The sequence below is a fragment of the Bombina bombina genome, chromosome 7, assembly GCF_027579735.1.
Source record: "Bombina bombina isolate aBomBom1 chromosome 7, aBomBom1.pri, whole genome shotgun sequence".
Taxonomy (NCBI): domain Eukaryota; kingdom Metazoa; phylum Chordata; class Amphibia; order Anura; family Bombinatoridae; genus Bombina; species Bombina bombina.
The window spans coordinates 618,463,867-618,486,769 of NC_069505.1; the positions used below are offsets into that span (position 1 = coordinate 618,463,867).

General features: G+C 40.1%; 1 long non-coding RNA gene across 1 annotated transcript in view; it reads right to left on the reverse strand.

Annotated features, from left to right (window-relative positions):
- LOC128635616 (uncharacterized) overlaps window positions 1-3,085 on the reverse strand; it is a 47,200-nt gene extending 44,115 nt beyond the window's left edge. Inside the window, exon 1 of the long non-coding RNA XR_008398555.1 lies at window positions 2,932-3,085. This is a non-coding gene — a long non-coding RNA (uncharacterized LOC128635616). The remainder of the gene's footprint in view (window positions 1-2,931) is intronic.
- Window positions 3,086-22,903: the final 19,818 nt, after the last annotated feature.

Here is a 22,903-nt window from a genome sequence, read left to right on the forward strand (position 1 = left end):
CCCTCTAGTGCTCTGGCATATGGATAGCATTCTTGTAAGCATACTGCTAAATAGTGCTCTAGAAAATGGCCAGCTCCTAAGCATAGGTCTCTGCTTTTCAATAAAAGATACCAAGAGCAAAAGAAAAAATAATAATAGAAGTAAATTAGAAAGTTGTTTAAAATAACATGTATCTGAGTCATGAGAGAAACATTTTAAGTTTCATATCCCTTTAGTGTGAATGTATCAGAGTTTATGTGAGTGAGCATGCATGTGAGTGAGCATGTGTTATAAGAATGTAACCATGTGAATATCCATAGTAAGTGTAAGCACAGACAGTGATAATTGTAACCAATGGTTTTTATGTGCGTGAGCATGCATGTGAGTGAGCGTGTGTTATAAGAATGTAACCATGTGAATATCCATAGTAAGTGTGAGCAAGCACAGACAGTGATAATTGTAACCAATGGTTTTTATGTGAGTGAGCGTGTGTTATAAGAATGTAACCATGTGAATATCCATAGTAAGTGTGAGTAAGCACAGACAGTGATAATTGTAACCAATGGTTTTTATGTGCGTGAGCATGCATGTGAGTGAGCGTGTGTTATAAGAATGTAACCATGTGAATATCCATAGTAAGTGTGAGCAAGCACAGACAGTGATAATTGTAACCAATGGTTTTTATGTGAGTGAGCGTGTGTTATAAGAATGTAACCATGTGAATATCCATAGTAAGTGTGAGTAAGCACAGACAGTGATAATTGTAACCAATGGTTTTTATGTGCGTGAGCATGCATGTGAGTGAGCGTGTGTTATAATAATGTAACCATGTGAATATCCATAGTAAGTGTGAGTAAGCACAGACAGTGATAATTGTAACCAATGGTTTTTATGTGAGTGAGCGTGTGTTATAAGAATGTAACCATGTGAATATCCATAGTAAGTGTGAGTAAGCACAGACAGTGATAATTGTAACCAATGGTTTTTATGTGAGTGAGCATGCATGTGAGTGAGCGTGTGTTATAAGAATGTAACCATGTGAATATCCATAGTAAGTGTGAGTAAGCACAGACAGTGATAATTGTAACCAATGGTTTTTATGTGAGTGAGCATGCATGTGAGTGAGCGTGTGTTATAAGAATGTAACCATGTGAATATCCATAGTAAGTGCGAGTAAGCACAGACAGTGATTATTGTAACCAATGGTTTTTATGTGAGTGAGCATGCATGTGAGTGAGCGTGTGTTATAAGAATGTAACCATGTGAATATCCATAGTAAGTGTGAATAAGCACAGACAGTGATTATTGTAACCAATGGTTTTTATGTGAGTGAGCATGCATCAGAGTGAGCATGTGTTATAAGAATGTAACCATGTGAATATCCATAGTAAGTGTGAGTAAGCACAGACAGTGATTAATGTAACCAATGGTTTTTATGTGAGTGAGCACGCATGTGAGTGAGCGTGTGTTATAAGAATGTAACCATGTGAATATCCATAGTAAGTGTGAGTAAGCACAGACAGTGATTAATGTAACCAATGGTTTTTATGTGAGTGAGCATGCATGTGAGTGAGCGTGTGTTATAAGAATGTAACCATGTGAATATCCATAGTAAGTGTGAGTAAGCACAGACAGTGATTATTGTAACCAATGGTTTTATGTGAGTGAGCACGCATGTGAGTGAGCGTGTGTTATAATAATTTAACCATGTGAATATCCATAGTAAGTGTGAGTAAGCACAGACAGTGATTATTGTAACCAATGGTTGTTTTTTATGTGAGTGAGCATGCATGTGAGTGAGCGTGTGTTATAAGAATGTAACCATGTGAATATCCATAGTAAGTGTGAGTAAGCACAGACAGTGATTATTGTAACCAATGTTTTATGTGTGAGTGAGCATGCTTGTGAGTGAGCATGTGTTATAAGAATGTAACCATGTGAATATCCATAGTAAGTGTAAGCACAGACAGTGATTATTGTAACCAATGGTTTTTATGTGAGTGAGCATGCATGTGAGTGAGCATGTGTTATAAGAATGTAACCATGTGAATATCCATTGTAAGTGTAAGCACAGACAGTGATTATTGTAACCAATGGTTTTTATGTGAGTGAGCATGTGTTATAAGAATGTAACCATGTGAATATCCATAGTAAGTGTGAGTAAGCACAGACAGTGATTAATGTAACCAATGGTTTTTTATGTGAGTGAGCATGCATGTGAGTGAGCATGTGTTATAAGAATGTAACCATGTGAATATCCATAGTAAGTGTGAGTAAACACAGACAGTGATTAATGTAACCAATGGTTTTTTATGTGAGTGAGCATGCGTGTGTTATAAGAATGTAACCATGTGAATATCCATAGTAAGTGTGAGTAAGCACAGACAGTGATTATTGTAACCAATGGTTTTAATGTGAGTGAGCATGCATGTGAGTGAGCGTGTGTTATAAGAATGTAACCATGTGAATATCCATAGTAAGTGTGAGTAAGCACAGACAGTGATTATTGTAACCAATGGTTTTTATGTGAGTGAGCATGCATGTGAGTGAGCATGTGTTATAAGAATGTACAACCAACACTCATACACCAATCTCTAATAAGCACCAACAATGGATCCTATGGAATAGTGTATGACTGATATTTCAACAATATCCCAAACAGGTGTAATCATCATATACTATGTATATGGGTAGTCCCCAGTGGTGCAACACAATGGTAGATTTGTGTAATCAATTAAATAACGATTCCTCGTTGAAAAAAACGGCACCCACTACCATAGTATAATAACAGATGTAATGTCCATTCTATCAGCGTGTATATCAAGATTAGAAAGCTCCCAATGGCACTGATAACCAACAATGTAACCACAGTACACAATGCCCACACCGGTAATACAATAAATGTTGAAGTATTAAATAACTATAACTTAGTATTATCCCGGTCCTACTCACCGCAGGAAGGGTAAATATCAATGTGTGTGGTATGCGATCCTGTCCGTGTCGATTTCGCCTTGTATTCCACACACACTGGACACACCTGCTAGTCAGCTCAGTGATTGCCTGCTATGCAGGCTGCTGCTACTCGGAAGAAAAACACAGTTAATGAATTGCATTCGCTTCAAATCAGCGTTTCCCTTGCGCTGATGTTAGACAAAAGGATTCCAGATAAGTTTTTAGAAGCAATGCAGGCAGCACAACTTGGTGTAGTAAAATATAGAAAACTTTTATTCCATCATCTAAAAATTGTTATATAAGCGCAAATACGAGTGTTACCCAAACACACGGGGGGGAAAAACTGCCTTCCGACGTGTTTCCTGCTCAGACTGAGCACTTCATCAAAGATGGCAGGTGTCTCCCTTACACACTATTTATTGAGGTTGAGCCTTTTAACCCTTAATAGGTAAAACACAATGTTCAGTTCTATCTCTTCAGCAAATGCTGTTACTGAACAAGGGCAAAATGTATTCAACTCCAACAAATATAACAAATTCTAGCACAAGTGTTACATATGTTAATTCAATATTTACATTACATACAATTTATTTGCTATTTGAACAAAAAAGGGGGGGTAATTGCAGAAAAAAATATCTCAAAAACTCTAAACATTTCTCTATTTGGCAAAGAGAACCTTTATAATGAAATAAATCATAAAGAGTATGTTGACTCTTTTCATGCAGAACTATACTTACTAATAAGAGATTGTCAGATAGAACAAATATTGTCCATAAGTGACCTCTTATACATATATACTTATATATTTATTTAACATAGATATAACTATAAATGTAAAAGTAAGCAATTTACACAAGATTTCTTGCAAGAACTAAATTGTGCATTTGAATATGGAAGCATTCGAACTCAAAAGCACAATTCACATCTATTTTACTGGGAGCTAGCTGAATGTGACTGTTATATGTAGAATTTAAAATGAAGATTTATTATCCTATATTTATACTTCAAATTGATCATAGCTATACGATAGAAAGAATTATATTATATAGTTATAAACAAATAAAATAAAATTAGACAAGTCTTATCTAAATTCATTTTACTACTGACTGAAAAAACTAGATAATCTAATTTAATTACCGGTATACAGCTGTAAGTCCCAGATCTTGTTCATTCCATTTGGGAAACCGGTTTTTAACTTATGTATCCAAAAGGCCTCTTTTCTATTCAGTTTAGCTAATCTATCTCCTCCTGATATTCTATTAGGCACTCTATCTATGATTTGATATTGAAATAATTTAAGTATCTGATTTTGCATGTTTTTATCATACTTTGTTCCATGTCTATGTGTAGCAAAGTGCCTAGCTACTGGAGTCTTTGGTTCTTTTGCCTCAATAGATAACAAATGCTCACGTATGCGCTCTTTTACAGCCCTTACTGTTCGTCCTGTATATTGTTTACCATATTGTTTACATGAAATTAAATATACAGCAAAGTCTGACTGGCAGTTGAAATGCTGATCAATGGTAAATTCTTGTTGGGTAATATGTGATTTAAATATTTCTCCCTTTTTCACATAGTGACAGCTTTTACAAGGTCTACCTCCACACTTAAAAGTACCTCTCCTAGGATTAAGCCAAGAATCTCTATCTCTACTTGGTTGTTTTTGTAGATCTGAAAAGTTCCTATTTACAAATTGACCTATGGTTTTCGCTCTTCTAGAGACTTTGAGTAAGCACAGACAGTGATTATTGTAACCAATGGTTGTTTTTTATGTGAGTTAGCATGCATGTGAGTGAGTGTGTGTTATAAGAATGTAACCATGTGAATATCCATAGTAAGTGTGAGTAAGCACAGACAGTGATTAATGTAACCAATGGTTTTTATGTGAGTGAGCATGCATGTGAGTGAGCGTGTGTTATAAGAATGTAACCATGTGAATATCCATAGTAAGTGTGAGCAAGCACAGACAGTGATTATTGTAACCAATGGTTTTTATGTGTGTGAGCACGCATGTGAGTGAGCGTGTGTTATAAGAATGTAACCATGTGAATATCCATAGTAAGTGTGAGCAAGCACAGACAGTGATTATTGTAACCAATGGTTTTTATGTGTGTGAGCACGCATGTGAGTGAGCGTGTGTTATAAGAATGTAACCATGTGAATATCCATAGTAAGTGTGAGTAAGCACAGACAGTAGGGATGCACCGAAATTTCGGCCACAGAAAGTTTCGGCCGAAAATGGCATTTTTGGCTATTTCGGTTTTCGTTTTTTTTGCCTGTTATTTTCAGAAAAATTATTGTGTAGCATGTTTCAAATTTGATGCTAGCCTAGAGCTGCTATTTAAGTTCATTACTTTACTTACTGTTCTGCATATAATGAGTTTTCTAGGACTATACTTTATTTGGATAATTGGTAAACACAAACCTGTTAAATATGATTCTGTTACATAGAACTAAATGAAGAATAATACATTATATTGATATTTATAATTGTTTTAAGTAGGGATGCACCAACATTTTGGTTCCAGAAACATTTTGGCCGAAAATGGCATTTTTTGCCTGTTTTTTTTTTTTTTCTTGGTAAAATTATTGTGTAGCATATTATTGTTTTAAGATCTTTTTGTCCAATTTTAGTGTGTTACTTTCAATAAAAGTGTGGGCTTTTTTATTGGCTCTAATTATGCAAAAATAAATAAATAAATTTGAAAAAATAAATTTTCGGTATCAGTTTCGGTTTTCGGCCAAGTGCATCCCAGATTTTCGGATTCGGTTTCGGTCCAGAATTTCCATTTCGGTGCATCACTAACAGACAGTGTTTATTGTAACCAATGGTTGTTTTTTTATGTGAGTTAGCATGCATGTGAGTGAGCGAGTGTTATAAGAATGTAACCATGTGAATATCCATAGTAAGTGTGAGTAAGCACAGACAGTGATTAATGTAACCAATGGTTTTTATGTGAGTGAGCACGCATGTGAGTGAGCATGTGTTATAAGAATGTAACCATGTGAATATCCATAGTAAGTGTGAGTAAGCACAGACAGTGATTATTGTAACCAATGGTTTTTATGTGAGTGAGCATGCATGTGAGTGAGCGTGTGTTATAAGAATGTAACCATGTGAATATCCATAGTAAGTGTGAGTAAGCACAGACAGTGATTAATGTAACCAATGGTTTTTATGTGAGTGAGCACGCATGTGAGTGAGCGTGTGTTATAAGAATGTAACCATGTGAATATCCATAGTAAGTGTAAGCACAGACAGTGATTAATGTAACCAATGGTTTTTATGTGAGTGAGCACGCATGTGAGTGAGCGTGTGTTATAAGAATGTAACCATGTGAATATCCATAGTAAGTGTGAGTAAGCACAGACAGTGATTATTGTAACCAATGGTTGTTTTTTATGTGAGTGAGCATGCATGTGAGTGAGCATGTGTTATAAGAATGTAACCATGTGAATATCCATAGTAAGTGTGAGTAAGCACAGACAGTGATAATTGTAACCAATGGTTTTTATGTGAGTGAGCATGCATGTGAGTGAGCGTGTGTTATAAGAATGTAACCATGTGAATATCCATAGTAAGTGTGAGTAAGCACAGACAGTGATTATTGTAACCAATGGTTTTTTATGTGAGTTAGCATGCATGTGAGTGATTATGTGTTATAAGAATGTAACCATGTGAATATCCATAGTAAGTGTGAGTAAGCACAGACAGTGATTATTGTAACCAATGGTTTTTATGTGAGTGAGCATGCATGTGAGTGAGCGTGTGTTATAAGAATGTAACCATGTGAATATCCATAGTAAGTGTGAGTAAGCACAGACAGTGTTTATTGTAAACAATGGTTGTTTTTTTATGTGAGTGAGCATGCATGTGAGTGAGCATGTGTTATAAGAATGTAACCATGTGAATATCCATAGTAAGTGTAAGCACAGACAGTGATTATTGTAACCAATGGTTTTTTATGTGAGTGAGCATGCATGTGAGTGAGCGTGTGTTATAAGAATGTAACCATGTGAATATCCATAGTAAGTGTGAGTAAGCACAGACAGTGATTATTGTAACCAATGGTTTTTATGTGAGTGAGCATGCATGTGAGTGAGCGTGTGTTATAAGAATGTAACCATGTGAATATCCATAGTAAGTGTAAGCACAGACAGTGATTATTGTAACCAATGGTTTTTTATGTGAGTGAGCATGCATGTGAGTGAGCGTGTGTTATAAGAATGTAACCATGTGAATATCCATAGTAAGTGTGAGTAAGCACAGACAGTGATTATTGTAACCAATGGTTTTTATGTGAGTGAGCACGCATGTGAGTGAGCGTGTGTTATAAGAATGTAACCATGTGAATATCCATAGTAAGTGTGAGTAAGCACAGATAGTGATTATTGTAACCAATGGTTTTTATGTCAGTGAGCATGCATGTGAGTGAGCGTGTGTTATAAGAATGTAACCATGTGAATATCCATAGTAAGTGTGAGTAAGCACAGACAGTGATAATTGTAACCAATGGTTTTTATGTGAGTGAGCATGCATGTGAGTGAGCGTGTGTTATACGAATGTAACCATGTGAATATCCATAGTAAGTGTGAGTAAGCACAGACAGTGTTTATTGTAACCAATGGTTGTTTTTTATGTGAGTGAGCATGCATGTGACTGAGCATGTGTTATAAGAATGTAACCATGTGAATATCCATAGTAAGTGTGAGTAAGCACAGACAGTGATTATTGTAACCAATGGTTTTTATGTGAGTGAGCACGCATGTGAGTGAGCGTGTGTTATAAGAATGTAACCATGTGAATATCCATAGTAAGTGTGAGTAAGCACAGATAGTGATTATTGTAACCAATGGTTTTTATGTCAGTGAGCATGCATGTGAGTGAGCGTGTGTTATAAGAATGTAACCATGTGAATATCCATAGTAAGTGTGAGTAAGCACAGACAGTGATAATTGTAACCAATGGTTTTTATGTGAGTGAGCATGCATGTGAGTGAGCGTGTGTTATACGAATGTAACCATGTGAATATCCATAGTAAGTGTGAGTAAGCACAGACAGTGATTATTGTAACCAATGGTGTTTATGTGAGTGAGCATGCATGTGAGTGAGCATGTGTTATAAGAATTTAACCATGTGAATATCCATAGTAAGTGTGAGTAAGCACAGACAGTGATTATTGTAACCAATGGTTGTTTTTTTATGTGAGTGAGCATGCATGTGAGTGAGCGTGTGTTATAAGAATGTAACCATGTGAATATCCATAGTAAGTGTGAGTAAGCACAGACAGTGATTATTGTAATCAATGGTTTTTATGTGAGTGAGCATGCATGTGAGTGAGCATGTGTTATAAGAATGTAACCATGTGAATATCCATAGTAAGTGTGAGTAAGCACAGACAGGGATTATTGTAACCAATGGTTTTTTATGTGAGTGAGCATGCATGTGAGTGAGCATGTGTTATACGAATGTAACCATGTGAATATCCATAGTAAGTGTGAGTAAGCACAGACAGTGTTTATTGTAACCAATGGTTGTTTTTTATGTGAGTGAGCATGCATGTGACTGAGCATGTGTTATAAGAATGTAACCATGTGAATATCCATAGTAAGTGTGAGTAAGTACAGACAGGGATTATTGTAACCAATGGTTTTTTATGTGAGTGAGCATGCATGTGAGTGAGTATGTGTTATACGAATGTAACCATGTGAATATCCATAGTAAGTGTGAGTAAGCACAGACAGTGATTATTGTAACCAATGGTTGTTTTTTATGTGAGTTAGCATGCATGTGAGTGAGCGTGTGTTATAAGAATGTAACCATGTGAATATCCATAGTAAGTGTGAGTAAGCACATTCAGTGATTATTGTAACCAATGGTTTTTATGTGGGTGAGCATGCATGTGAGTGAGCGTGTGTTATAAGAATGTAACCATGTGAATATCCATAGTAAGTGTGAGTAAGCACAGACAGTGATTATTGTAACCAATGGTTTTTATGTGAGTGAGCATGCATGTGAGTGAGCATGTCTTATAAGAATGTAACCATGTGAATATCCATAGTAAGTGTGAGTAAGCACAGACAGTGTTTATTGTAACCAATGGTTGTTTTTTATGTGAGTGAGCATGCATGTGAGTGAGCATGTCTTATAAGAATGTAACCATGTGAATATCCATAGTAAGTGTGAGTAAGCACAGACAGTGATTATTGTAACCAATGGTTGTTTTTTTATGTGAGTGAGCATGCATGTGAGTGAGCGTGTGTTATAAGAATGTAACCATGTGAATATCCATAGTAAGTGTGAGTAAGCACAGACAGTGATTATTGTAACCAATGGTTTTTATGTGAGTGAGCATGCATGTGAGTGAGCATGTCTTATAAGAATGTAACCATGTGAATATCCATAGTAAGTGTGAGTAAGCACAGACAGTGATTATTGTAACCAATGGTTTTTTATGTGAGTGAGCATGCATGTGGGTGAGCATGTGTTATAAGAATGTAACCATGTGAATATCCATAGTAAGTGTGAGTAAGCACAGACAGTGATTAATGTAACCAATGTTTTTTATGTGAGTGAGCGTGTGTTACAAGAATGTAACCATGTGAATATCCATAGTAAGTGTGAGTAAGCACAGACAGTGATTAATGTAACCAATGTTTTTTATGTGAGTGAGCGTGTGTTACAAGAATGTAACCATGTGAATATCCATAGTAAGTGTGAGTAAGCACAGACAGTGATTATTGTAACCAATGGTTTTTATGTGAGTAAGCATGCATGTGAGTGAGCGTGTGTTACAAGAATGTAACCATGTGAATATCCATAGTAAGTGTGAGTAAGCACATACAGTGATTATTGTAACCAATGGTTTTTTTGTGAGTGAGCATGCATGTGAGTGAGCGTGTGTTATAAGAATGTAACCATGTGAATATCCATAGTAAGTGTGAGTAAGCACAGACAGTGATTAATGTAACCAATGTTTTTTATGTGAGTGAGCGTGTGTTACAAGAATGTAACCATGTGAATATCCATAGTAAGTGTGAGTAAGCACACACAGTGATTATTGTAACCAATGGTTTTTATGTGAGTGAGCATGCATGTGAGTGTGTGTTATAAGAATGTAACCATGTGAATATCCATAGTAAGTGTGAGTAAGCACAGACAGTGATTATTGTAACCAATGGTTTTTATGTGAGTAAGCATGCATGTGAGTGAGCGTGTGTTACAAGAATGTAACCATGTGAATATCCATAGTAAGTGTGAGTAAGCACATACAGTGATTATTGTAACCAATGGTTTTTATGTGAGTGAGCATGCATGTGAGTGAGCGTGTGTTATAAGAATGTAACCATGTGAATGTCCATAGTAAGTGTGAGTAAGCACAGACAGTGATTAATGTAACCAATGGTTTTTATGTTAGTGAGCACGCATGTGAGTGAGCGTGTGTTATAAGAATGTAACCATGTGAATATCCATAGTAAGTGTGAGTAAGCACAGACAGTGTTAATTGTAACCAATGGTTGTTTTTTATGTGAGTTAGCATGCATGTGAGTGAGCATGTGTTATAAGAATGTAACCATGTGAATATCCATAGTAAGTGTGAGTAAGCATAGACAGTGATTATTGTAACCAATGGTTGTTTTTTATGTGAGTTAGCATGCATGTGAGTTAGCATGCATGTGAGTGAGCGTGTGTTATAAGAATGTAACCATGTGAATATCCATAGTAAGTGTGAGTAAGCACAGACAGTGATTATTGTAACCAATGGTTTTTATGTGAGTGAGCATGCATGTGAGTGAGCATGTGTTATAAGAATGTAACCATGTGAATATCCATAGTAAGTGTGAGTAAGCACAGACAGTGATTATTGTAACCAATGGTTTTTATGTGAGTGAGCATGCATGTGAGTGAGCATTTGTTATAAGAATGTTACCATGTGAATATCCATAGTAAGTGTGAGTAAGCACAGACAGTGATTATTGTAACCAATGGTTGTTTTTTATGTGAGTGAGCATGCATGTGAGTGAGCATGAGTTATAAGAATCTAACCATGTGAGTATCCATAGTAAGTGTGAGTAAGCACAGACAGTGATTAATGTAACCAATGGTTTTTATGTGAGTGAGCATGCATGTGAGTGAGCGTGTGTTATAAGAATCTAACCATGTGAATATCCATAGTAAGTGTGAGTAAGCACAGACAGTGATTATTGTAACCAATGTTTTTTATGTGAGTGAGCATGCATGTGAGTGAGCATGTGTTATAAGAATGTAACCATGTGAATATCCATAGTAAGTGTGAGTAAGCGCAGACAGTGATTATTGTAACCAATGGTTTTTTATGTGAGTGAGCATGCATGTGAGTGAGTGTGTGTTATAAGAATGTAACCATGTGAATATCCATAGTAAGAGTGAGTAAGCACAGACAGTGATTATTGTAACCAATGTTTTTTATGTGAGTGAGCATGCATGTGAGTGAGCGTATGTTATAAGAATGTAACCATGTGAATATCCATAGTAAGTGTGAGTAAGCACAGACAGTGATTATTGTAACCAATGTTTTTTTATGTGAGTGAGCATGAATGTGAGTGAGCGTGTGTTATAAGAATGTAACCATGTGAATATCCATAGTAAGTGTGAGTAAGCACAGACAGTGATTAATGTAACCAATGGTTTTTATGTGAGTGAGCATGCATGTGAGTGAGTGTGTGTTATAAGAATGTAACCATGTGAATATCCATAGTAAGTGTGAGTAAGCTCAGACAGTGATTAATGTAACCAATGGTTTTTATGTTAGTGAGCATGCATGTGAGTGAGTATGTGTTATAAGAATGTAACCATGTGAATATCCATAGTAAGTGTGAGTAAGCACAGACAGTGTTTATTGTAACCAATGGTTGTTTTTTTATGTGAGTGAGCATGCATGTGAGTGAGCGTGTGTTTTAAGAATGTAACCATGTGAATATACATAGTAAGTGTGAGTAAGCACAGACAGTGATTAATGTAACCAATGGTTTTTATGTGAGTGAGCACGCATGTGAGTGAGCGTGTGTTATAAGAATGTAACCATGTGAATATCCATTGTAAGTGTAAGCACAGACAGTGATTATTGTAACCAATGGTTTTTATGTGAGTGAGCATGCATGTGAGTGAGCGTGTGTTATAAGAATGTAACCATGTGAATATCCATAGTAAGTGTAAGCACAGACAGTGTTTATTGTAGCCAATGGTTGTTTTTTTATGTGAGTGAGCATGCATGTGAGTGAGCATGTGTTATAAGAATGTAACCATGTGAATATCCATAGTAAGTGTGAGTAAGCATAGACAGTGATTATTTTAACCAATGGTTGTTTTTTATGTGAGTGAGCATGCGTGTGAGTGAGCATGTGTTATAAGAATGTAACCATGTGAATATCCATAGTAAGTGTGAGTAAGCACAGACAGTAATTATTGTAACCAATGGTTTTTTATGTGAGTGAGCATGCATGTGAGTGAGCATGTGTTATAAGAATGTAACCATGTGAATATCCATAGTAAGTGTGAGTAAGCACAGACAGTGATTATTGTAACCAATGGTTGTTTTTTATGTGAGTTAGCATGCATGTGAGTGAACGTGTGTTATAAGAATGTAACCATGTGAATATCCATAGTAAGTGTGACTAAGCACAGACAGTGATTATTGTAACCAATGGTTGTTTTTTATGTGAGTGAGCATGCATGTGAGTGAGCGTGTGTTATAAGAATGTAACCATGTGAATATCCATAGTAAGCGTGAGTAAGCAGACAGTGATTAATGTAACCAATGGTTTTTATGTGAGTGAGCACGCATGTGAGTGAGCGTGTGTTATAAGAATGTAACCATGTGAATATCCATAGTAAGTGTGAGTAAGCACAGACAGTGATTATTGTAACCAATGGTTTTTATGTGAGTGAGCATGCATGTGAGTGAGCGTGTGTTATAAGAATGTAACCTTGTGAATATCCATAGTAAGTGTGAGTAAGCACAGACAGTGATTAATGTGACCAATGGTTTTTATGTGAGTGAGCACGCATGTGAGTGAGCGTGTGTTATAAGAATGTAACCATGTGAATATCCATAGTAAGTGTGAGTAAGCACAGACAGTGATTAATGTAACCAATGGTTTTTATGTGAGTGAGCACGCATGTGAGTGAGCGTGTGTTATAAGAATGTAACCATGTGAATATCCATAGTAAGTGTGAATAAGCACAGACAGTGATTATTGTAACCAATGGTTTTTTATGTGAGTGAGCATGCATGTGAGTGAGCGTGTGTTATAAGAATGTAACCATGTGAATATCCATAGTAAGTGTGAGTAAGCACAGACAGTGATTAATGTAACCAATGGTTTTTATGTGAGTGAGCATGCATGTGAGTGAGCATGTGTTATAAGAATCTAACCATGTGAGTATCCATAGTAAGTGTGAGTAAGCACAGACAGTGATTATTGTAACCAATGTTTTTTTATGTGAGTGAGCATGAATGTGAGTGAGCGTGTGTTATAAGAATGTAACCATGTGAGTATCCATAGTAAGTGTGAGTAAGCACAGACAGTGATTATTGTAACCAATGGTTTTTATGTGAGTGAGCATGCATGTGAGTGAGCATGTGTTATAAGAATGTAACCATGTGAATATCCATAGTAAGCGTGAGTAAGCACAGACAGTGATTATTGTAACCAATGGTTTTTATGTGAGTGAGCATGCATGTGAGTGAGCATGTGTTATAAGAATTTAACCATGTGAATATCCATAATAATTGTGAGTAAGCACAGACAGTGATTATTGTAACCAATGGTTGTTTTTTATGTGAGTGAGCATGCATGTGAGTGAGCATGTGTTATAAGAATGTAACCATGTGAATATCCATAGTAAGTGTGAGTAAGCACAGACAGTGTTTATTGTAACCAATGGTTGTTTTTTATGTGAGTGAGCATGTGTTATAAGAATGTAACCATGTGAATATCCATAGTAAGTGTGAGTAAGCACAGACAGTGATTATTGTAACCAATGTTTTTTTATGTGAGTGAGCATGCATGTGAGTGAGCGTGTGTTATAAGAATGTAACCATGTGAGTATCCATAGTAAGTGTGAGTAAGCACAGACAGTGATTATTGTAACCAATGGTTTTTATGTGAGTGAGCATGCATGTGAGTGAGCATGTGTTATAAGAATGTAACCATGTGAATATCCATAGTAAGTGTGAGTAAGCACAGACAGTGATTATTTTAACCAATGTTTTTTTATGTGAGTGAGCATGCATGTGTCTGAGTGTACATAGTGAGTGACTGCTGAGTGATAATATGGGGTCCCTGTAAGCATTCTTTAATGTTTGTGTGAGTGAGCATTCATGTGTCCGAGGGTCCGATTATCTAAAGGTTTCTGGGCTGGCAAGATTGTGACAGACCCCTTTGTCAACCTCCCTACGGAATATGGATTCAGGCATTATGTTAAGTCACCCTGTGCCCATTATAGGTACAGGGTGCAAATCCAACAGTACTGGAGGGGTTAACTTCAGTTTTGAGTAACTGTTAGTTTTGACATTTAAGTTAAGACATTTGTTGTTAGCAGTTGTTGTTGTTGCACCAGTTTTAAGCAGTGGCTAGAAGCAAAATAAATAGCTGATTTAGACTTAAACTTGGACTGAATTATTTAGACAACATTTTTAAGATGAGGATGTCTCTGCCTAACTAAAAGATATTGCAGATCCTACTGCCTCTCCGCTACAATTGGTGGCAAGCGACGGGTTAGTCCTCATAGCCCAGAAGAGCAACTACACATCCGGACCTAATGGGAATACAGTATGAAAGGCTGAAAAGAACCACCCTTAAAGACCTGCTAGAACAGCTGTACAGCGAGTTGTTATACTGTTAAGTCTGGGAAAAGTAAAGTAGAAGGGAAAGTGTTGTTTCAAGGAATAATTGTGAGTTACTGCACATACAGCAATAATCAGACTGAGCAGACAGACAGAGAACACAGTTTGCTTGTTACGGGACTTAAAAAAGCGACTTCTTGAAGAGGGAGATTATTACAATACTGACCGAGATGGACGGAGTACCAGGGCCCGAAGGAACCAATGAGCCAAGCATATCAGACAGAACTCCCGAAGAAGCAAGCTTTGACCGGGCGGTTAAAATAAGACTGGCACATTATGGCCCCAACCTGACTGCTGAAATTATCGACCGGGTCATAGCAGCTGTGGATGCCAACCTACTTCGCCAAAGCAGCGCTGCAGCAGCCCAAGTCCCAGCAACCCCAGTGGAAAAGAGAAAGGTACATTTTGCAGCTTTTAAAAACTTCATTGAAACAGAAGGAGAGATTGATGGGTACCTTGCGGATTTTGAGAGGCAATGTGCAATACACAAGGTACCCGCAGAGGACTGGGTCACGATATTATCCGGAAAATTATCCGGCCGAGCCAGTGAGGCTTTTCGGGCCATTCCAGATGAGGAAGTCGGGGATTATAATGTTGTTAAAGAGGCTCTGCTCTCCAGGTATGCGATTACACCAGAGGCATACAGGAGGCGGTTCAGAGACACTGTTAAATTAGCTGGAGATTCCTACGTTGAGCGGGCATGTAAGGTGCACCGCACAGCAGCTCACTGGATGGCGGGGTGCCAAGCCGTATCTGGGGAAGAGGTGCTGCAGCTATTCCTGTTGGAACATTGCTTCAACAAGTTATCCGCAGGAGTTAGAGAGTGGGTTCGGGACCGTAAACCCTCCACACTGCATGAAGCTGCTCGCCTGGCAGATGAGTATACGGATGCCCGCAAACTGGACACTGCTACCACTAAGCCCCCTGCCAGAGTGGAGTACCGACCCACAGTCACCCCAGAAGCTACCAGTTATCAACCCTCGGCGCACCGCTCTACCACACCGCCTTCAGCCACAAACTATCCTCAGATAGCCCGGTTCAACTCACGGGACTACTCACAACCTATTCGGTGCTTTGGATGTAAGCAACTAGGGCACAAAAGACCAGAGTGTCCCCTAAACACAGCGAACCAAGCACAGTACTGGAGGAGACCCGCCGGCGGAAACCCACGTAACCCTCAGCCTGCTGCCCACTGCGTAGAGGAGGAAGAATGCTGGGGCATCCTACACGAAGCAGACCCCGTGCAAGCTGCCCATCGGGATAACCGACAACAGCACCGGCAACTGGTTAAAGTGAATGGGAAGGAGGTCAGTGGTCTACGAGATACTGGTGCTACCATGACCTTGCTCCAAAAGAACTTGGTGTCCGAGAACCAGTACACCGGAGACACTGTGGCTGTGAGGGTAGCAGGGGGTGCTGTGATCCGCCTACCTGTTGCCCGGGTACATTTGGATTGGGGAGTGGGAGCTATACATGTGAATGTGGGGGTCATGAAGGACTTACCAGCTGATGTTCTCCTTGGAAATGACTTGGCCCCCCTTGTTTCTGCCTACACTCCAATGGGTCCTGCTGATGTTAACCCTGTGACTACGCGTGCCCAGACCCGTGCCGCCAAAACCGACCCACCTGCTGCTGAGACCCAGGTAAGACTCTCTTCCCCGACTTGTACCCTAGATCAGGCCCCCTTATGCTGGGATACCCCAGAGACGTACAGGAGGGAAACCCGGGAGGATCCGACCCTTCAGAAGTATAGGGCTAGGGCAGATGCAGGAGAAGAGGGGGTAGATGGGGAACGTTATGAGTGGGTGGGGGATAGGCTATATAGAATCCCTAAACCTTCCCAGAAAAGTACTGCCCCTCCGCGGAATCGGCAGCTGGTGGTGCCTGCGAAATACCGGCAAGAGATTCTGCGGATTGGGCATGATGTACCATTAGCTGGACATCTAGGGTCCTGCCGCACAGCTCATAGGATCACCCAAAATTTACGATCGGGGTGCCCGGCAGCGGGTCTTCCAGGTTGGACAGAAAGTTTTGGTGCTCAAGCCTGTGAGGACCAACAAGATGCAAGCATCTTGGCAGGGCCCATATAAGGTGTTAGCTCAGGTGTGTGATACTACCTATATTATAGCCAGCTGTGCAGATGAAAGGATCCAGCGATCCTTTCATGTGAACATGCTGAAGGAGTATCAGGAGAGGCCAGAGGATGTCGCTGCAGTGTGTGCCCCTGCTGCAGACGACCCAGAGAATTTACCCCTGCCCGACTTACTAGAGAAGGACCCCCAGACTGACCTCACTAGTCTTGTGCAGCTAGGGGACCGGTTAAGCCCTACAGAGAAGGTACAGGCCAGACAGCTTCTGTGGGAGAAGCAGGCGACGTTCTCCCAAGAGCCCGGCTACACTACCCTAGCTGTACATAAGGTAGAGACCCCTGGACAGAACCCCCTGCGACAGCCCCCCTACCGTATCCCCAAAGCAGTCCGAGAAGGAATGCGGAAGGAGATACAGGAGATGGCTCGGCTGGGAGTCATCGAGCACTCCGATAGCCCTTGGGCTTCGCCTATAGTCCTGGTACCTAAGAAAGATGGGACCACCCGGTTCTGTGTGGACTACAGGCGGCTCAACGAAAGGACCACCACTGACGCCTATCCGATGCCCCGGGTAGACGAATTACTAGACCGTATTGCTAGGGGACGCTATCTGACCACCATAGACCTGTGTAAGGGCTATTGGCAGATTCCCCTGGCCGAGGATGCTATCCCCAAGTCGGCATTCGTCACCCTATTTGACCTGTACCAGTTTAAGGTCATGCCATTTGGGATGAAGAATGCTCCGGCTACCTTCCTCGCATGGTGGATAGACTCCTCGATGGCTTCCAGGAATTTGCTTGTGCATACCTGGACGACATTGCGGTCTACAGTGAGTCCTGGGAGGAACACCTAATCCATGTAGGGGTGGTTCTGGACAAGATTCGGGCCGCTGGCCTGACCTTGAAACCAGACAAGTGCCATCTAGGTATGGCTGAAGTACAGTACTTGGGTCACCGAGTGGGGTGTGGGAGCCAGAGACCGGAGCCAGCCAAGGTAGAGGCTGTGGCTAACTGGCCCACACCTATCACTAAGACCCAGGTGCTAGCCTTCCTGAGGACGGCCGGTTATTACCGACGTTTTGTCCCGGACTACTACAGGAATTCCGGGGGAGGAGCCACGCCTGACTAATGACCGACCCAGCCCAAATCCATTGGCGGAGGATTGGTAGCTCTTGGCGCCGGCAGCATGTGTGACCTAGACAGACAAGGGCTAGAGCCAAGAAGCCACCCGGATCTCACACAAGCGCCATTGAATTGCGCTGCTCGCTGCGGTATTTGGTGCCGTTAGCGTTAATTAGTGACCACCTTTAGGACAATCAGAAGTCGTCTACAAGACTTCTCACCCCCATCCCACCGGTACTGCGTGAGGGGGGATCCTTGCAACCTAATTTTGCTGGAGGGGGAGTTTGTAAGGTTACACCCCGGAGTAAATGCCCTGACGATCCAACTTGGTTGAAGTTTGCAACTTATCGCAGAGGAATCAGCTGTGTGATACTCACCGCCGTGACGGAACAACACCCCTCTGGTCTATTCCTGAGAGAGCAACAGATAGCTTTGTGATACTCACTGCCGTGATGGAACAACACCCCTCTGGTCTATTCCTGAGACAGCAACGGATAGCTTGGTGATACTCACCGCCGTGACGGAACAACACCCCTCTGGTCTATTCCTGAGAGAGCAACGGATAGCTTGGTGATACTCACCGCCATAACGGAACAACACCCCTCTGGTCTATTCCTGAGAGAGCAACGGATAGCTTGGTGATACTCACCGCCGTGACGGAACAACACCCCTCTGGTCTATTCCTGAGAGAGCAACGGATAGCTTGGTGATACTCACCGCCTTAACGGAACAACACCCCTCTGGTCTACTCCTGAGAGAGCAACGGATAGCTTGGTGATACTCACCGCCGTAACGGAACAACACCCCTCTGGTCTACTCCTGAGAGAGCAACGGATAGCTTGGTGATACTCACCACCGTAACGGAACAACACCCCCCTGGTCTATTCCTGAGAGAGCAACGGATAGCTTGGTGATACTCACCGCCGTGACGGAACAACACCCCTCTGGTCTACTCCTGAGAGAGCAACGGATAGCTTGGTGATACTCACTGCCGTAACGGAACAACGCCCCTCTGGTCTACTCCTGAGAGAGCAACGGATAGCTTGGTGATACTCACCGCCGTAATGGAACAACACTCCTCTGGTCTATTCCTGAGAGAGCAATGGATAGCTTGGTGATACTCACCGCCGTAACGGAACAACACCCCTCTGGTCTACTCCTGAGAGAGCAACGGATAGCTTGGTGATACTCACCGCCGTAACGGAACAACACTCCGGCTGAGACCAATAAGGAAACCTTCTTGATTTCATTACGGGAATCCCCCAATTGGTTTACGGTCAAGCAAACGCTGAGAGTCTAATATGTTCTCAATGCTCCTTTGAGCTCTTGGTAAGAAAATTCAGTGCTAAACTCAAATCCTGAGGCATCAAATCTGAGCTGATTTACTAAAACTGTGATCATCCACTGCTGGGCTAATCATTAAAAAAAATGTAATATGTGAAACTGGACCTAATCAATACTAATAAGTAAATAAATATATAAATTCCTCCACTCTGGATTAATTCAATATGCTTTTGAATGTGATTCTGGTGTGAGGTTAGCTGGTTAAAGAGATTTAGGGCAGCCAACAGGAGCAAAGCAAGGTAAAGACTGAGGCGGAAGCATGGAGGTGCAGACAAATATAAGTTTACTGACTGGAACAGTAGAACTACTATGGGAAGCTGTAAAATCTGAGACAGAGAGAAATAAAAACTATAAAAATAAGCCTAACCTTAATGTGTGAAGTATCAGCATGACAATATACATCAGCCACAGCAGATTCAGCAAGGTAGTACTGGCGCTTGGAAGCCTAAGGGTTAATGAGTATTGTTTTTGTAATAATTAATAAATCATAAATATTCTCAATATAAATAAGGACCTTTAGATAGTTATATCAAGGAAAAAATGATTTCATAAAGTGATTATGAGTATTGATTAGATCAATATAAAGTACATTAATATATTCTCAGAGGACCCTTTTTAGGTTCGGTATAGGAGACAATGAGTTAATAAATATAAGTTGTACTGAGATAATTCAATATAGCTATAAGCTCATGTGTATTAATCAGTTGTGTGGATCGGTATAACACTTATATGTTAAATTCTTATATGACTAAAGTTCCCTATCACTTGAGACTAGCTCGATATAAGCAGGTTACAAAAATGTAGGAGAATAGGGTTAATCTCAAACGTATACCAATCTATATAACAGACTGTAAGTGATTGATAAATAACATTTATTATACAAAAAATCTACACAAACACTTATAAAATATACATATACAGTTGCTTATAAAATGGAAATGGGGTAAAACTAAAATTGGACGTCCAATAGTTCAAAAATAGAGTACTAAAATTCAGATTAGAAATCACATATAAATAACCTGCTGAGATGCAGTGTAGGCATAGAGTACGTAGATAAGAAGTTTTTAAGCGGTACCTTAAAAGTTTTTAATCCTCCTACGAGAGAGGATATTAATGTGCCACAGTGTTGATACGAATGGATCCGGTTCTCATTAAATTGTACTTGGAATATCACACTGTCACTGTACTGGTACTTTGCAGATTCAAAGTCTCTGAATCTTTTCCTGGGCCCAGGTAGTCTTCCAGCGTCGAGGTGTTACTGCTTCGGTGATGCGGTCTGTATTCTAAAATCACGCCTTTGTTGTATTCCGGCATTGCAGATCTGATCCGCCCCTTCTTGAAAAAGCCCCGAGTGAGGGGCGAAACATGTCGAACTGAATTGCTAAGTTTTCTACTCAATTCCAACAACTGACGAGCAGCTGTGAAATAATACAGTGCACCTTACGGATTTACAGACCCTCAACCCGGATTGATCATAAAGAGGGATATAACTGGTGGAAACCAGCCCATCCTAAAGTTGGACACAGCCTATAAAAACTTGCTACCAGGCAAGAAGGGCCAACTACTAAAAAGCTTGACGTTAGGACTTACGTCACAAGAAGAAGACAGGGGCTCACCACTAAAAACCGCCCTCTGCTACATACAACAGGCGGATCAGATCTGCAACGCCGGAATACAACAAAGGCGTGATTTTAGAATACAGACTGCATCACCGAAGCAGTAACACCTCGACGCCGGAAGACTACCTGGGCCCAGGAAAAGATTCAGAGACTTTGAATCCGCAAAGTACCAGTACAGTGACAGCGTGATATTCCAAGTACAATTTAATGAGAACCGGATCCATTCATATCAACACTGTGGCACATTAATATCTTCTCGCTAGACGTAGAGAGAGGCATTAAAAACTTTTAAGGTACCGCTTAAAAACTTCTTATCTACGTACTCTATGCCTACACTGCATCTCAGCAGGTTATTTATATGTGATTTCTAATCTGAATTTTAGTACACTATTTTTTGAACTATTGGACGTCCAATTTTAGTTTTACCCCATTTCCATTTTATAAGCAACTGTATATGTATATTTTATAAGTGTTTGTGTAGATTCTTTGTATAATAAATGTTATTTATCAATCACTTACAGTCTGTTATATAGATTGGTATACGTTTGATATTAACCCTATTCTCCTACACTTTTGTAACCTGCTTATATCGAGCTAGTCTCAAGTGATAGGGAACTTTAGTCATATAAGAATTTAACATATAAGTGTTATACCGATCCACACAACTGATTAATACACATGAGCTTATAGCTATATTGAATTATCTCAGTACAACTTATATTTATTAACTCATTGTCTCCTATACCGAACCTAAAAAGGGTCCTCTGAGAATATATTAATGTACTTTATATTGATCTAATCAATACTCATAATCACTTTATGAAATCATTTATTCCTTGATATAACTATCTAAAGGTCCTTATTTATATTGAGAATATTTATGATTTATTAATTATTACAAAAACAATACTCATTAACCCTTAGGCTTCCAAGCGCCAGTACTACCTTGCCGAATCTGTCCTCACTAACCCCTGGATCTTTGTATGAGGGATCCTTTTCGTACTTGGCATATAAGGGGTCCTTAGCGCCACTTCTTTCCCTAATCAGCCACAGCAGCACATGTCACTTCTTTGCTAGGAACAAATTCCCTCTCATCCTGCACTAGACAATGCTGCATGGGGGAGGGGCATGTGTACACTCACTTATTCTTCCCACTGACACCTTTCTACAAAACACTGTTCCCCTAACAAACTTCAGTTAGTTGATCTTAGAGCCACAGCAGAAAGAGCAGGGCTAAGGGGACCAGCAGTCTGGATGCTGTCTGCCCAAGGCTGCATGGATACAGACGAGTCACACAGCCTCAAGCCTGAAGAGAGCAGTGTATGCAGCTGCACAGATGCTCAAATCCTCACGTGCCTGCCACTCCAGCTTTCTGCTGCATGCGCCTACAGTCAGCCCTACCCAGAAACAATGCCCACAACCAGAGCAGTTACCTGGTAACAGTGGTAACCCCAGCAAGACCTTTTCTGATGCACTGGGATTGGCTGGATGCCAAGTTAGGGTATAGCATCGAACTTTTAACTGTGACAATAATAGGACTGGCTGTGTGTCCCCCCCCATGTCACATGACATCAGCAGTCTGGCATGAACTAAAAAAAAAAAAATTTATTTTTTTTTATTTATTTTTTTAGGACTCTTGGGCCCCTCAACAAAGACTGGGCCCTGGGCAGCTGCCCCTTTTGCCCTGTGTTAAAGACGGCCCTGGACATTATCCCTGCATGCTACAGAGCTTGGCCTTATAGGCAATCTGATGTTTGTCAGCCCCGTGAGCTCTGTTGCTATGCAAAAAGCTTAGGCTTAATAAGGAAGGCTGGCACAAAGCCTGGGCTAATATTTCTGAATTACACCCTAAGGGTGGGCAAGGGTAAGGAAAAAGGAAAAGGAGAGAAGGAGAATAAAGACAAAGAAGGGAA